The sequence below is a fragment of the Chlorocebus sabaeus genome, chromosome 22 (assembly GCF_047675955.1).
Source record: "Chlorocebus sabaeus isolate Y175 chromosome 22, mChlSab1.0.hap1, whole genome shotgun sequence".
Lineage (NCBI taxonomy): Eukaryota > Metazoa > Chordata > Mammalia > Primates > Cercopithecidae > Chlorocebus > Chlorocebus sabaeus.
Genome location: NC_132925.1, coordinates 84,077,408 through 84,094,671, shown reverse-complemented (window position 1 = coordinate 84,094,671; position 17,264 = coordinate 84,077,408). Strand labels below are relative to the sequence as shown.

The 17,264-nt window shown below is 43.2% G+C and overlaps 1 protein-coding gene and 1 pseudogene across 13 annotated transcripts in view; both read right to left on the bottom strand.

Annotated features, from left to right (window-relative positions):
- ERC2 (ELKS/RAB6-interacting/CAST family member 2) overlaps positions 1-17,264 on the bottom strand; it is a 970,222-nt gene that overhangs the window by 153,667 nt on the left and 799,291 nt on the right. The window lies entirely within an intron of this gene.
- Positions 5,065-10,990, bottom strand: LOC140709805 (uncharacterized; annotated as a pseudogene).

Here is a 17,264-nt window from a genome sequence, read left to right as displayed (position 1 = left end):
GAAAACAGTTGCAGAGTTGCCACTGGAGACTGCGGTGGAAGATAATAGAGGAGAATGGAGTCTAGCAGATCTTTCTGTAATTGACAGGCAGAGCCTCTAGAGGCAAGTGTGGCCAGCAGGCATTCCTGCAAGGAGCTCACATCTCTTTCCAGTCTCAACTCCTGCTTTGGCACAAGAAGGAGACCAGAGGCATGTGTTGGAAGCCTCCTCTGACAGGAGACATGGAGCCAGTATGAGGACCTTTGCCATCCACCCTTAATTGCCAGGTTAGATGGATGTTTTGAATATTTATTAATGCAGTGGGTGGTGCTGACCTGCTTCCTTCCTCTGCCTGTCTCCCATTGACACTGTGGTTGCCCCTTCCATGGCCTGCTGGGCTCCACCATTTCAGTGTATGCAGCTCAACCTCTAACTGCCCATTCTTGCATGGCTTTGCCTGAGGACTTCCCTGGCCTCTAAGGCTCACCTTATACAGGCTTGTAGCAGGTGAGGAGTGTGAGGGTATTGATGCCCCTGGGAGCAGCCCTCAGCTGATGACCGTCAGGAATGAGGACACACATATCACAGCTCCCTCACCCCTAAAGTGGGATGATTCCGGTTCCACACCAGCCTCCAGCATTCCACAGCAGGACTAAGCTGCAGTCACCTGTTGCCCACAGTGGTGGCTTGACAACTCCCCCTTTATTTTATTTTATTTTATTTTATTTTATTTTATTTTATTTTATTTTTTTAAATTATTATACTTTGAGTTCTAGGGTTCATGTGCATAACGTGCAGGTTTGTTACATATGTATACTTGTGCCATGTTGGTGTGCTGCAGCCATCAACTCGTCAGCACCCATCAACTCGTCATTTACATCAGGTATAACTCCCAGTGCAATCCCTCCCCCCTCCCCCCTCCCCATGATAGGCCCCGGTATGTGATGTTCCCCTTCCCGAGTCCAAGTGATCTCATTGTTCAGTTCCCACCTATGAGTGAGAACATGCGGTGTTTGGTTTTCTGTTCTTGTGATAGTTTGCTAAGAATGATGGTTTCCAGCTGCATCCATGTCCCTACAAAGGACACAAACTCATCCTTTTTTATGGCTGCATAGTATTCCATGGTGTATATGTGCCACATTTTCTTAATCCAGTCTGTCACTGATGGACATTTGGGTTGATTCCAAGTCTTTGCTATTGTGAATAGTGCCGCAATAAACATACGTGTGCATGTGTCTTTATAGCAGCATGATTTATAATCCTTTGGGTATATACCCAGTAATGGGATGGCTGGGTCATATGGTACATCTAGTTCTAGATCCTTGAGGAATCGCCATACTGTTTTCTATAATGGTTGAACTAGTTTACAATCCCACCAACAGTGTAAAAGTGTTCCTATTTCTCCACATCCTCTCCAGCACCTGTTGTTTCCTGACTTTTGAATGATCGCCATTCTAACTGGTGTGAGATGGTATCTCATTGTGGTTTTGATTTGCATTTCTCTGATGGCCAGTGATGATGAGCATTTTTTCATGTGTCTGTTGGCTGTATGAATGTCTTCTTTTGAGAAATGTCTGTTCATATCCTTTGCCCACTTTTTGATGGGGTTGTTTGTTTTTTTCCTGTAAATTTGTTTGAGTTCTTTGTAGGTTCTGGATATTAGCCCTTTGTCAGATGAGTAGATTGCAAAAATTTTCTCCCATTCTGTAGGTTGCCTGTTCACTCTGATGGTAGTTTCTTTTGCTGTGCAGAAGCTCTTTAGTTTAATGAGATCCCATTTGTCAATTTTGGCTTTTGCTGCCGTTGCTTTTGGTGTTTTAGACATGAAGTCTTTGCCCATGCCTATGTCCTGAATGGTACTACCTAGGTTTTCCTCTAGGATTTTTATGGTATTAGGTCTAACATTTAAGTCTCTAATCCATCTTGAATTAATTTTCGTATAAGGAGTAAGGAAAGGATCCAGTTTCAGCTTTCACTTATGGCTAGCCAATTTTTCCAGCACCATTTATTAAATAGAGAATCCTTTCCCCATTTCTTGTTTCTCTCAGGTTTGTCAAAGATCAGATGGCTGTAGATGTGTGGTATTATTTCTGAGGACTCTGTTCTGTTCCATTGGTCTATATCTCTGTTTTGGTACCAGTACCATGCTGTTTTGGTTACTGTAGCCTTGTAGTATAGTTTGAAGTCAGGTAGCGTGATGCCTCCAGCTTTGTTCTTTTGACTTAGGATTGTCTTGGAGATGCGGGCTCTTTTTTGGTTCCATACGAACTTTAAAGCAGTTTTTTCCAATTCTGTGAAGAAACTCATTGGTAGCTTGATGGGGATGGCATTGAATCTATAAATAACCTTGGGCAGTATGGCCATTTTCACGATATTGATTCTTCCTATCCATGAGCATGGTATGTTCCCCCTTTATTGGCTTGCCTTCCCCTTGCCTTATTGATGCTTCCTGGGAACACATCCCCCAAGGATAGCTTGTACTACATCCCTGTCATAGAATCTGCTTTCAGGAACCCAAACTCAGAAAACTCCTACCCTATTCCTACCCAGCCCTTTTTATGGATCATAAATTAGAGGAACCCCAAGATTGTTTCTTGCACTTGGGGTGGTTGTTGGGCCTGCAGAGTGTTTAAAAGAATTCAAATAAGTTGCTATCATAAAGAAATCTAGATTCTTGGATTCTATTGAAAACCGGCACAGATATGGCTATACTGAGCTTGCATTCCCTTATGGCATGTGGGGCTGAAGCTGACTTCTGATGCCCCTTTAACCAAGCCTCCCTGGCCCATTTCCCTCATTGACATTTCCAGACCGGACTCTATGGATAGTTGCTGGGTCACCCAGGCTACCTGTAAGGCCAGGTGCCTTTTTTCTCCAAGACTCCCTGCCTTCCTGAGGGCCTGAGTCACTGTATGGAACACTCAGGCCTGGATCATACATAGAAAAGTATGTGGACAGAGATGTGTGTTCAGCCCAGGATGCAAAAATATCAGAAAGAAGAGAGTCACTAACAGCTCATGAATGCAACCATGTCAGGTGCCCTGCTAAACCCTTTGCATTCCTTTCTTTTCCATTTTAGTCTTCATAGACACTCTGCAAGGCAGATCCTATTATTATCTTCACGTTTTATCTGAGGAAACTGAACCTTAAAGAGTTGGAAAACTTATCCACTTAGCTAGTAATGAAGCTGGGACTCCAGTTTAAATTTGTGGTGTTCTTTCTGTCTGCAAAGCGGCTTGGCCCTTCTCATCCAGGGCACAGGAATATCCATGGGAGAAGGTACTTTATTTATTTATTTATTTATTTATTTATTTATTTATTTATCTGAGTTTTGATTTAAAGAAAATTTTTTTTTAGAAGACAAAGTCTTACTCTGTCACCCATGCTGGAATGCAGTGGTGCAATCATAGCTCATGCAGCCTTGAACTCCTGGTCTCAAGTGATCTTCCTGCCTCACTGCCTCAGCCTTCTGAGTAGCTCGGACTACAGGTGTACACCCCCACTTCCAGCTATTTTGTTTTGTTTTGTTTTTACTTTTTATTTTTTTTAGAGATGGGGGTCTCACTACGTTGCCCAGACTAGTCTTGAACTCCTGGCTCAAGTGATCCTCCCACCTTGGCCTCCCAAAGCATTGGGATTAACAGGCATGAGCCACCACTCCTGGTGGAGAATGCACTTTACATGGTTGCTATGCCATCACCCAGGCCTGGCCTTGAGTCTGGGAGGCTCTGAAACCTTCCTTGTTAGGCCACAGAAGAAGAAGTACATCTCCAAAAGGGCAGCTTCCCAAGTAGCCAGCTCCTGTCTCCTTAGCATTGCAAATTAGAGACCTTGTGATTATTTTACAAGGAGAACTCTGAAAGATGTATAGACCAAAAGGTTCATTAGCTTCTGACCACCCCAGTCTCTTCTTGTAGGAAGTCACCGGGGAAACCAAGTTAGACTCCAAAGGCCAGCTGAATTTACAATGATATGAAACTATCACTGCAGAACCTGGAATGTCCAACTGTGGCAAGCACAGTCCCCTTCCCACAGACACGGCCTCTAGGGAAGAAGAGGTCTAGAAATAACTTAAAAAGAGAGTAGGAGGGGTCACAATGAAGAGAAGAATGGCATCCTCAAAACTAGGGATGTTGGCTGAAGTAGTCATGCAAGGGCATCAGGAACCCAAACTCAGAAAACTCCTACCCTATTCCTGCCCAGCCCTTGTTATGGATCACAAATTAGAGGAGCCCCAAGATTGTTTCTTGCACTTGGGGTCGTTGTTGGGCCTGCAGAGTGTTTAAAAGAATTCAAATAAGTTGCTATCATAAAGAAATCTAGATTCTTGGATTCTACTGAAAAATGGCACAGATATAGCACAGAAGCCCCGGGGAACTATTCCACAGCAGGATAGTGGCTTTGATGGAAAGAGTAACTACTGGATTCCTGGCCCCACCTCCCCTCTCATCTCCCCCTAGAGATGGCCTGGCCATTGGGAAGCTCCGGGGCTATGACACCCATCTCCTGGATAGTGCTGTGAAGCACATCTCCAAGATCCTCCTCTTTCACTCCCCCGCTTTTGCCTCCATGGTTGGCTGATGCCTCTCCTGACACACCCTTGTTTTGTTTTGTTTTTTGCTGCCAGTACGTTCAGGCAGCTAGATCTAGCCTAGCTGGCTAGAAGCTGTCCTGGCTCTATAAGGCAACTTGGCAAATCTCTACTCCGATCTATTCCATTTTGCTTTCATGGGTGTACAGTCTTATTTCCCTTCCTTCCAAGTCCTTAAGATGGGAGGAAGTAACCTCTTTTGCCTGCCAGTGTGTTCCCTTTAAGTCTCCCTGACCAGAGTGTAAGCCGCCACAGAAAAAGCAGGCAAGAAATCAGGGTGGTGAGAACATAGATTCTGGGGCCATTATAGACAATAACTCACATCCTGTGTCACTATTATTACTATATTAGACATATTTCTTTCTTTCTTTTTTGAGACAGGGTCTTACTCTGTTGCCTAGGCTGGAATGCAGTGGCATGATCTCAACTCACTGGAATCTCTGCCTCCTGGACTCAGGTAATTCTCCCACCTCAGCCTCCTAAATAGCTGGGACTACAGGCACACACCACCATGCCCGGATAATTTTTGTTTTTTTTTTTTAAATAGAGACAGGATTTTTGCCATGTTTTCCAGGCTGTTCTTGAACTCCTAGGCTCAAGCAATCCTCCCATCTTGGCCTCCCAAAGTGTTGGGATTATAGGTATAAGCCACTGCACCCACCCCTGGATGTATTTCTTAACTTCCCGGGCTGGGTTTCTTTCCCTGTAAAGTGTAGATAATTATTTTTAATTAAAAGATGTGCTCAAAGGGTCAAATGAAATTATGTGTGTAAAGTGCTGAGGAGTATCTGAAAGCTGGGGAAATGTCTAATAAATAGAATAGTAACAATACTGGCAATGGCTGTGATTGTAGCATGCCTCCTATGCTCCCTAGAGTTCTGAGGTATAGCTCCCACCGTAGATCTTAACAAATGCTTGCTAAATTGATTTGAGCCAGGGCTCAATAAGGGATGCAATTTCTATTCATCTGGCCTCAAACTGGCTTATGGGAAAAGGTACTTATTGGTTCTTGTAACTAAATCATTCAGGACTATTCTGGCTTTGGGCACAGATGAATTTGGGATCTTAAATGATGTCTTCAGGGATCTCTCTGACTCTCTCTCCATCATTCTTGTCTACCTTCCTTTTCTTTCTGACTTCATTTTCAGGTAGAGTTCTCTTCTAACTATGGTACTGTCGCCCCTGGTACCTCAAATTTCATCACTCCAGCTTCTATTTCCATAAACAGTTCTTTTTCCAAGCAGTCTTAACTCAAAATCTCAGAACTGAGACTCATTGGTCTAGTTTGATCATGTGCCCATTTCTGAACCAATCACTGTGGCTTAAGGGATAGCTCCCTCTGAGTGATTAAGTCTAGGGAAAGTGAACTCTGGCTGGCTTGAGTCATGTGCCCATATTGACATAGTACTGGGTGAAGGGTAACTGTCCCAGAACTGCAGAAACTGAAAGGAATTCCCCAGAGAAACTCTGGCCCCTCGTATCAAAAGACAGGGAGATAGACACTGGGCAGACCGAAGCAATGGATGGCTGTACACCACTAGTAGGCATTAAATGCATTTTGCACACTTGCTCATGAATATCTCCCTCTCCCTGCTGCAGAGCCACATAATCAGAAGACTGAAGGACTATCGCTGTGCAAGTGAATCTGAGTAGTTCTGACTTGCCAGCCTGTGACAGGGCAATAGCAGCCACAGATGTTTAACTAAGCAAGTGCTACCAGGCCCCAGGCCCGCAGGCTCTTCCCCAAGCCCAGTCCCAGCTGACAGGCAGGCCTGACAGGACATGTCAAGGCCAAGAGTCAGGACACCTGTCAAGATGTCACAGTGCCTCAGGACACGTGGGTGGGCAGGTAACAGCTGCAGTGACCCTTCCCGAGGCCCATAGAGCAACCTGCATCTGCCACCTTCAACAGGCAAGGCATCTTTCTTCTCAGAAAGCAAGGAAAGCAAGCATTTGAAACTGTATATCCTTCCCTGTTTCATTAAGGGGTTGGACTTTGTTTTCCTGAAAGCTTTTGTTCTTCTGTCAGCATATTCAAAACAACCAAAAGGCGTTACCTGCTCTGAAATCCCCAAGATGCCTATCCTCAGAGGTGCTTTTTTGGCTGTCTCATGCAGCAGAAGGAAGATTTGCTTCCTAGCTGATTCTCCACTCCTCAGGACATTCACAAATGGCAAATTATAAGCCCATGCTGCCTCTGCTGACTGCAACTTGGGCCTGTCAGCCCAGAATAATATTTGGATGATGATTTGGTCAAATGAGCCCTGGCTGTCATCCTGGGCTCCCTTTTCTCCTTCCACCCAACGAACAAACCCCATGGCCCCTCCTTCTCAGATAGCTCTGGCATCCAGCCGCTTTTCCCTATCCCTGATCTTCCCACCATTCCTTTCTACCCCCACCACCTCTCTCAGGTCCCAATAGTCTCTGTGCTCCACTCACTCCCCTCCATCAATTCTTGGCTCTTCCACCAGACTGATCCTTCTAAAGCACCTACATCCATTCATGCCACCACTTAGCCTTTTCTTTCAATGGTTTCCAAGTCCCCTTATAATTAAGCTCTATCTCTTCAAAAAACTAGTAGAAAGGCTTTCTGACCTCAGTCTCAACCAATAGCCTGTTTGCCTCCTATACTCCAGATGTATTTATGGACATTGGTAGGCTCCCAGATCAGATCTACATCATGACATTCCCTGGGGCTGGGCTATTCTCCTCTGCCGCCTCTGTACCTGGCCAACTCCTACTTATCCTTGAGGCCGCAGCTCAAGGGTCACTATTTCTGGCTTCTGAATCTGGGTTTGGCATCTCTTCTACATGTACTCTAGGCATCTAGTGCCTCCTCCATTACAGCACTTATTATACTCTCCTGTAATTGCTTGCTTATCTGTGCTTCCTTCATTAGCCTGGAATAATATTGGAATAATGGAGCCTGGAAGATCTATGAGCATGGAACTCACCTTATTGATTACTGTACCATTAACTTCACATGCAAACCCCATCACATTATGGAAGCTCAGTTCATATTTGTTAAATGTCTGAACAATGTGAATGTTCATCTTTCCATTGGCTGAATTTGAGGTCACAATTTCTGTGCGTGCAACTGAGAGCAAATTGGCACATCAACCCGCACCCCCACCTCCAGATAAAATGTCAGCGATAGCATTTGTTCCACCTGATATTGCTTTTGGCTCCTGATCTTTATGCCCAAGGTATAAAAATGTCTCCATCACAACTTCCACCCCTGGAATTGAGTGCCTGGTGCAGGGAAGGGGGCACAATCTTTGACACAATCTAGAGCAAGCGAGACCTCCAAGGATTTGAAGAGAAATACAAGAGTGTGCTCTGAGCTTTGGCTTGCAGAACCTGGGGGGTGTGGCGGGGGTGGGGTGGGCGTCTCCTATTTCCTTGACCATCCAACTTTGATTTTTTTCCTCCTTGCTCAGCACCTAGTGGTGTAGTTTTCCAAGGGCATTAAAACAAGGTTAAAGGGCTTTATGTGATGAAAGGCATTCTTAGTTGTGAGTGGCTAGCAGGAGTTTCAATATCAGCAATTTTGTATATGGAAACATATTAGCTTCATATTTAATTGGGGTCGTGGTGCACTGTGAAATATAGCACTTATGTGCACAGACTTGGGCATGATGTCCGTGGGTTTGAGTCCTAGCCCTGCCATTAATAAGCCATGTGACACCTGCCCAGGTAGCTAACCCCTGTGAGCCTCAATCAGGTCCCTCACCTTTAAAATAGGGATGATAATAATAATAAACGCATAAATCCTTGTAGGGCTGCTGTGAAGAACAAGGTAAGAAGTGCACATAAAGTACCATGTACAGCACCTAAAACGAGGTAAGCACCTAGAAAATGCAAGCTGCTCTTCTTCATATTATAACATTGGGCCCTTACCCTGCTCCAGATGCTAGCAAGTAAAAAATACACCAGCTTGCCCTGTGTGCCAAGTCTTACACGCTGACGTTGGTTCAACCCATCTGTGCATTAGTTTTCTACTGCTATCCTAACACATCACCACACACTTATTGACTTAAAAAAATATCTATTTATTATCTCACAGTTCTGTAGGTCAGAACTGTGGCACAGCATGGTTCAGTTCATTCTCGCTCTGGGTTTCATGAAGCCAAAATCACCAGGTGTCAACAGAGCTGCAATCTTTTTTGCAGTTCTGTGGCTGCATTTATTTCCCAGCTCATTCAGGTCACTGGCAGAATTCAGCTCCGTCTGGTTGTGGGACTTTCCTTGCTGGCAGTTGGCTAAGCATCATTCTCAGCTTCTAGAGGCCACCTGCAATCCCTGGCTCATAGCCCCTTCCCTTTTATCATAGCCTCTCCTCCCCCTTGGGACCATTCTGCCTTTTCTTATGCCTAATCTCTCCCCTTCCCTCTTCCACTGCACCACTCTGACTCTTCCACTTTCTTTCTCCAATTTTAAGGGCTAATGTCATGACATTGGGTCTGTTTACATAATCCAGGATACTCTCCCTATTTTAAGCTGCAAAGTCCCTTCGTCCAGTACCTGGTTAGTGTTTGAATAAAGCATGGGCATCTTGGAAAGACATCTTTAGATTCTGCCTATCACATCTTATTTGCTGCATTTTAAAATCTGAAACAAAACACATCTCAACACAGCACACTCATTAGGTGTTTAGTTTGGGCTATTTGTGGAGTTGGCTTAGCTGGGAAGAAAAACGTGAAAAGGTTATTTAAAAAAAAAAAAAAGGGCCCACCTCCTTTCCTGGGAGACTAAGCTCTGTTAAATATGGAGTTTTTCATTCATTTAACAGGGAAATTCCCTTAGTTTTTCTCTTTTTCACTTTCTGTTTAATAAAGTCCGTACCATTTTAAGGTATTTAAGTATTTAAATATCGCAAATCTAGGTTTTTATATATGAAGCTCAACTCCAGATTCCAAATTGTCAGTCAGCAGGGTCTGAACAGGGAGGACTCCTGGGGGCAATCCTGCATTAATACAAACAGGACAGCGTGGGCTGGGAAACTCAAGACTCAGATTGGAATGTATTTGCCAATTGGCAACAAATCCTGTTCTCATCAGCTTATCAGATTTATTTCATGTAGAAAATTAAAATTCTGGGTCTCTATTCTACAGAAATACTTGCACATACGCCCAAAGACATATACACAAAATTATTTATTGCAGTCTTGTTTGTGACAGCAAAACACACAAACTATCTAAATGCCTATTAACTGTGAGTGGCTAAAATGAACCTCAGGAGGGGAATTCCATGAAATACTTCTGTTGCTATTAGAAAATAAGGTAGGTCTATATATATTAAAATGAAAAGTTTACCAAGACATACTGTTAAGTGAAAAATGCAAATCACAGAAGAAGCTGAATAATATAATCTAATTTGTGTTAAATGAATTATGTAAATGTACATTATTTGTAAATGCAGACAAAGGACATATCTACCAATTAATTGGGGTCTTTTGCTTCTGGGGAGAAGTGTAGAGTTGGGGGACAGAGTGAAGGAGACATTGAGGTTTTAAGTTGTCTACTTCAATATAGCTTTAATATTTGACAATGAGAATTGAGTCATAAATGTAGATTTTTTAAAGAATTGGGTGAAAAATATCATGTTAGACATATCACTAAGGGTAGGGGCATATAGGCTATCTATCAATGGGACTTGAAATATGATGTTATTTGATGTTTTAGAAATTAAGGCCAGCCAAACAGCTAAAATGACTAACCTCTGAGCATTTCAGCTTAAAATTCCATGCTTATTCATTGCTACAGCAGAGCCAAGTCCTGATGAGACAAGCTGAATGAGAGAGGGCTATTTATCTTCTAGTCTGGATGGCTGTGACTTTCCACAGACCTGGCACATAGAAGGTGCTCAATAAATACTTGAAGAATAAAACAAATGGCACTATTAAATTTGGGAAAAGTCTGGTATCTGCCTTTGATTAAATAAATCAAGCCTACTAAAATCACACAGGAGACATATATATAAGATTCAACCCACTCTCAAGAATGGATGAACGGAAGGGAGATGGTTTTCATTACAGAATACAGGGCAAGTAAGATTTGGAATTAGACAATCTTTCTTTACTTTCAAACAGAACCAAACAAAAAAATCCCCCAAAACCAGATCTTAAAAACCAAGTCCTAACCTTACACAGCCCCTGGAATAAAGCTTTTCCAATGTACCCGCCAGCATAGCCAGTAGAGGAGAAAGGGGCTCAGAGGAGGAGGAACTTGCTGTCTGCAGTGCTGCCCCTTCATCAGTGGAAGTAAGACTAGAATCAATGATGGCTAAGCTCCCTTTCAGTGGCAACTTTCTGGCAATCTGTAAGTGGCCACTCTGGTGGCCTAGTATCCTCAAAGGAGCTAGAATCAGTTCTTTTAGCTTCAAAGAAACAGACCGTTGGGTCTGCATGTCAAATGTCATTGTAAACCTATGCCCCAGCCCCCACCTCATCTGCAGATTACCTATCAGGGTTGAGTTGCAGGAGTTACAGTGACCCCTTCCTTTTGGAGGGTGAGTTGGAAAGGGAGGCAGCATGTGGCAAAATGCCATCCTCAAGGCCCTCAACATTATAGACTTTGCATTGTTTTTAGCTCTTTAAAAAAACCTTTTTTACTTTTATAGTTCTAAATTTACTCTGGATTTACTAATATTAACTAAGTGGCTAAGAAAATAAATCTACAAAGCAAACATGAGTACCACACTGTCCCCCAGAACTCTAAGCCTAGGAATGCAAGGAACCCTGTTTCTAATGATGTAGGTACACTCTTTGCTGCTATTGGTTTGTTTCTGCCTATAGCCAAGTCACATTTTGCAGTGCGACTATCCTGTAAACCATGCGCTTTTTTCTAAATTGTACCAGATGCTCATCCACTAACTCAGCCTTATACTTTCATCAGATTTTTATGTCTTTAGGATGTACATCTTTGCCACTCAAAGGGTGGTCCACACACCAGCAGCATTAACATTGCCTGGGAGAAGGGTTGCCAGATAAAAGATAGGAAATTCAAATTTTACTGGATGTCAAGTCTTTTAATTTTTTTTTTTTTCCCACCTCTAAATTTGATAACCCTACCTGGGAGTCTGTTAGAAACATAAAATCTCAGGCTCCACGCAGACCTAATGGAATCAGAATCTGCATTTAACAAGTTTATAAGTGGTCGCAAAATCAACCTGAGTCTACTTAATTCCTGTGATACAAACCTTCTAAGTTCCACTGGCAAATTCTGATCTCACTCTGCATCAAATGTAGATGAAAAGAGTAAGCTGTCAACAAGCTTGGTTTCTGTGTTTCTCCCATTTCGTCATGTATTCTGTTCGCAAATGCGCACATTTTTCAACCTGGGCACAGAAGGCACCCCCACTTTCAACCACTCGTGAGCCCGAGCTCATGAACCGCCATCACTGCAGAGGAGACGCCAGGCTGTGTTAATTGCTTGCTGGGTGGTGGGGAGGAGGGGCGGGGTTACCATCTCGCCTTTGATCAGGAGGTAGAAGTAATGGTTTTACTTACATCCTGCTTTGTCTCTGCACAGGCTGAGAGCCAAGGATCCATTTCAGGCTCTCTCTTTCTTCCTAGTATTCTGTTACTGCCTACATACTGCGGCCCAGAGCTTCAGGCGGGGTGGGGGTAGAAACCAAACGCTCTTTGTGGTACACCCACATGACAGGCTTCAAAATGGAAACAATATTTAAGTTTAACCTGGAAGATCAAGTTTGCTCAAATCTCGCAACGCAGGGAGCTTTTGAAAACTTTAGCAGTAGGTCTGCGTTTGATGGGGAGAGGCAAGCAGTGTTGGAGAAATGAGGCCTTGTTAACAGACACTGAATCCCCACGCGGGAGTCAACATTTCGCCTTATTCCTTATAAATAATGGGGATAATAATAACACACAGAGACAGAGCCTTGAAAGCTTCAAGGTGTCTTTACAGCCACATTCTCCTGCAGTCTGCAGAATAATTTTGGGAAGAGGGTGCGCGGTAAAGGTGTAGAAAGTAGCCGTCGTCAGCCCCACAGGACAGAGAAGACATATAATCAAGTAAATTGATTTTAAAAGTAAAAAAAAATCAAGATACTTTCCTCAAGTAGCACATTTCCTGACTCTTCAAACAGCACTCTTTCCACTGTTCTCAGGGTTCCATTATTTGGTTGCCCCAAGCTACTCAGATCTTAGCCATTCCTCATAGAATTTCAGGGCTGGAAGAAACCTTTAAAAGATTCATAGAATCTTGTTATGGATTGAATTGTGTCCCCCTCAGAATTCATGTGTTGATATCCTAATCCCTAGTACTTGAGAATGTAACCTTATTTGAAAATGGGGTCATTGCAGATCTCATTTGTTAAGATGAGGTCATCCTGGACCCTGATCCTAGGTGACTGTTGTCCTTCTAAGAAGGGGAAATTTGGACATAAGGAGACACATGCACCCAAGGAGAATGCCGGGAGAAAATGAAGATAGAGATCACAATGATGCATCTGCAAGCCAAGGAACACCAGAGATTGCCACCAAACCACCAGAAACTAGAGGAGAGGCATGGAATAGATTGTCCCTCACAGCCTCAGAAGGACCTGCCTACACCTTGAACAAAGCCTGCAGCACCTTGCTATGGTAGCCCTAGAAAGGAAAGACAAATCATAAGGTGGGAAGTGTCATCATGGTGCTAATGCTGATGAGAGTTTGCTGGGCTCCAGAACTGGGCAACGGTTCACTGCATCATCTCATAGCTTCCATACATGGACTTTGCGAGGTAGGCACTAGAAATGACGGCTTTGAGGCTCACAGAGGCTGAGCTACTCAGTCAAGATCACACAGCTAGCATGTGGCCAAGCTGGATTTAGACTTGGGCAGTCTGAGTCCAGACCCTGTTGTATTATCCCTTAAACATCACAGCCTTAGGTGGGGTGGCCAGGACAACTGATTAGCATCTATGAAGCCCTTTCTCTTGTAGCACCTGTAAGGGGCTCACAACACCACCATGAGGTAGAAACAAACATTACTTAGGTTTTATAGGGGAGGAAACTGGCACTCAGATTAAATCACTGACCCAAGGTCATAGAGCTCATCAGTGGTGGAGCGGGTATTTGAATCAGGGCTGTCGACTCCAGCAGGAGCTCTCAATCATTGTGCAGGAGCCCAGCGAGTTCAGATTTGCTAGGTTCTCAGTGGCAAGTATGTCATCCTTTCCAAATCACCATTTCCTCCCTCTGTACCTCCACCTGCCATGCACACCTTGACTGTTGGTCCCCTTTTCCATGTCCTAATACACACACGGACATTTTCAATATTCACTTCCCTTCCCTCCCTCTATAAGAAAGCTCTGCTTCCTCTGAGTAGTGTCAAAGGTAACTTTCAGGCAGTAAAGTCTGTGAGATTCTTTCAGTCTGCAGGTCAAACTTTGATAATGTTCAAATCCAGGGATGATATCTGGGGGTAAAACAGTGGTTCCCAACCAACCAGGAGCCATTTTGACCCCCAGGGGACATTCAGCAATCTCTGGAATCATTTTTGGTTGTCACAACTAGGGGCTGGGGGTGGAGTGTGGCAGGGATGTTACTGGCATCCAGTAGGTAGAGGCCAGGGATGCTGCTAAATATCTTACAATAGACAGGATGCAAGACAAAGAATTATCTAGCCCTGGATTCAATAGTGCTGAAGCTGAGAACTCGTGGCATAGCGCGTGTTCTCCAGCGGCAAACTGCCCACTTCTAAATTCCAGCTCCATCACTCACTGGTTCTACAACTTGTGGCAACTTTCATAAACTCTCTAGGGTCCAGTTTTCTTAGTTTTAACATGTAACTAATAATAGCACATGCCTCCTGGGTTCGTTAGGGGGCAAAGTGCGTTAGTGTATGGCCAGGCACTCAGTGAAGTGTGGGGCACGGTGTAATTGCTTAGGAGAGGCACCCTTATTATTTCCAAAACTGGAAGGTAAGCATCTGACTGTGGGGCTTCCATAGCTGCTTCTCAGCTGCACTAGCTGGCAATCTCAGCTGCAGCAGGCAGTCTCAGGATGATGAATGGCAGACTCAGGCACTTAGCATGTGCACAAATAGCCAGGTGCAATGTAGAAGGAAACTCTTGTTTTAAAGTGAAATTAAGTATAAATAATTTAGGCGATCACTCTCTAAAGGTTTCACTTTAAAAGTGTTCGGAAATTCCCTTTGAAATATTTTTAAAGGTCTCCATTTATCTACACAACTAGCATTTACATCACTTTTACAATGTGCTAGATGGTTTACATGGTTTAACAGATTTAATTCTCAAAACAACATCCAAAGATGAGCACTATCTTTCCTTGTCCTTTTAAAACAAGGTCACTTTTCCTGAAGTATGTGGCCCCAAGATCAATCAATGCTGTTAAGTTTTCATTCAATCTTGTTTTTTCTTATTCTGTTTTAGCTATTATATTATCTTCCATTATTCTCCCCAGCCCTCTCCACAAGCATAGAAATTTTAGCAACATGACATACGCTTTTGTGGATTAGCCTGGGAAACTAACACAATGTTTAACATACAATATACAACATGTATTATGTAATAATGTATACATTTAAGATATATAATGCATAATAAATTGTGTGTGTATATATATATGTGTGTGTATATATATCACTATTTGATTTCCCAACCATGAGTTAGCTGACTCATAAACTCATCTGGGGAGGGACTTTGGCATGTGGTTTAAGGAGCTGGGTCTGAATAACCCCTTGCTATATCGGATGGCTAGCAGTGGCCACATAATACTGAAGAAAGAACACAGAATGTGATAGGGAATGACAACTGGGTTACACAGCCTGGGCTCTTCCACCTCTAAGTTGTGTGACCAAGATGTAATTTAGCCTCTCTTCTATAAAATGGGGCAACCTAAGACCTACATGGTGGGACAGAGAAAGACTAAGTAGAGTTACACATGGACAAAGGAGGCCTTCCTTAATGGTTGCGCTCCACTCCAGGACAAGTTATGCTCATCGTCATTACTCAGATTCCAGGGCTACAAGGCTCACAGGACTCCATTGGGGTCTGCTGGCTGATGACAACACCTCATTCCAATGTGGTAGTATCACTTCCCTATCTTCTTTTTAGTGTCTTTGTGTGTTGCCCCTCTTGACTGCTGGGCCTGATGTTCAGGCCACACCACACAGCTCTTAAGGCCAGCCTGTTGAATTGCCCATGCTGATCTATATCTATACAGAATTGATGGCAATTATAGATTATGCAATATAAAGTTGCCCTGTGCTAACCTCCAGAGTCTTTTAATTCTTCTTATGACCAGAACCTTACATTGAGAGATGATTAAGATACACTTAACTTGAGTAAAACTACTTAAGGAGAGCAGGAACTTGAATATTTAGCTTCTGTTGAGTTGCACATAGCAGGCACTCAATAAATATGTACTGAACTAACTGCTAAACGGGTGAGCATTAGTTAAGTGCTACATAGCATAGTATGCAACAGTTTTCCCTCCCAGTGTCTTCTTTCATTTCTTTTCAAATAATCTGAATAATTTGTAGGCAGGAACACAAGAGCTTAGTTTTTAATCTCATCAACAAAGAACCCTCCAAAGAGGAGACATTCCTTTGGCCTTGGTTGTTGGCATTTCAGGCATAATTATATTTTTCACCCTAAAATTTCTCAATAAGATTAAGAGTTACACACAAAGTCTCCTTAACCTTTGGCTCAGAAGTTTGCACAAGGAGCTCTGCCCACTTTTCATGTGATTTCTGAAAGATGCCAGCTGCTGGCAGCCATGAAACATGAAACACAAAGAACCCGTAATCTGCTAGAACATACCCTGCTTGCACAATTCCTTGAAGCCTCTCTAAGAACACACCAAAGCCTGCAAGTGTATACATGCTTTTCTGCAGGCAAAGAAGATGCAACATTGCTTTCTCAACAAGCTGTTTCCAATATTTTAAGTAACTATTCTGGCTTGACCAAGATAAGAGAATACAAAGATCTAGGGAAAAGACAACTTTCACATTTTCTTTGTAATTTCACTTGGTTATGGCCTCTGTTGGTTTCCCCTGACTTCAAAACACGATGGTATTTCTTGTAATGGCTGAAAAGTTTTAAGCTTCTTCATGTACCTAATTCCAATGGACTATTAACTGGGCTAGTTTATTGGCACTGTGGGTCGAGGGTTTTTGAATTTGTAGGCATATATTTTTTATTGCCTGGACAGTTTGCTTGACTCTTCGAGAGCTATATCCAACCCATCCCAACCAGGTGGTTTTTGGTGGGAGCATGACGATCTCCAGGGAGAATGATTCCATTTGTTCCTTTGGCCGTGTGTGCCAATGCAAAGCCCAGCACTCAGTGCTCAACCTGTTTCAGGAGACGTGGAGCGAGCAAACTTTTAAACCTTTGTAACACATAGTAGACACTTGATAAATAATTACAGAGATATTGACATGGCAAGCCTGTGAGAGGTGATCAATGTAGCAGCAGAGTAGGTAGTGGTAGGGAAGAAAATAAAAACAACAAGGCTAGTATTTATGGAGTGCTTACTATGTACTAGCACTGGGCTCCCTTTTTGCACCATTATTTCATTTGATCTTCACAAGAACTCCATGAGGGAGGAAAATGTAAGAAATCGCTTTCCCCATTTTCCAGATGAGGACACTGGAAGTTCAGCGAAATTAAATAATGTGCCCAAGGTCACACAGCTTTCAGGGGCAGATCTGGAATGCAGAGCT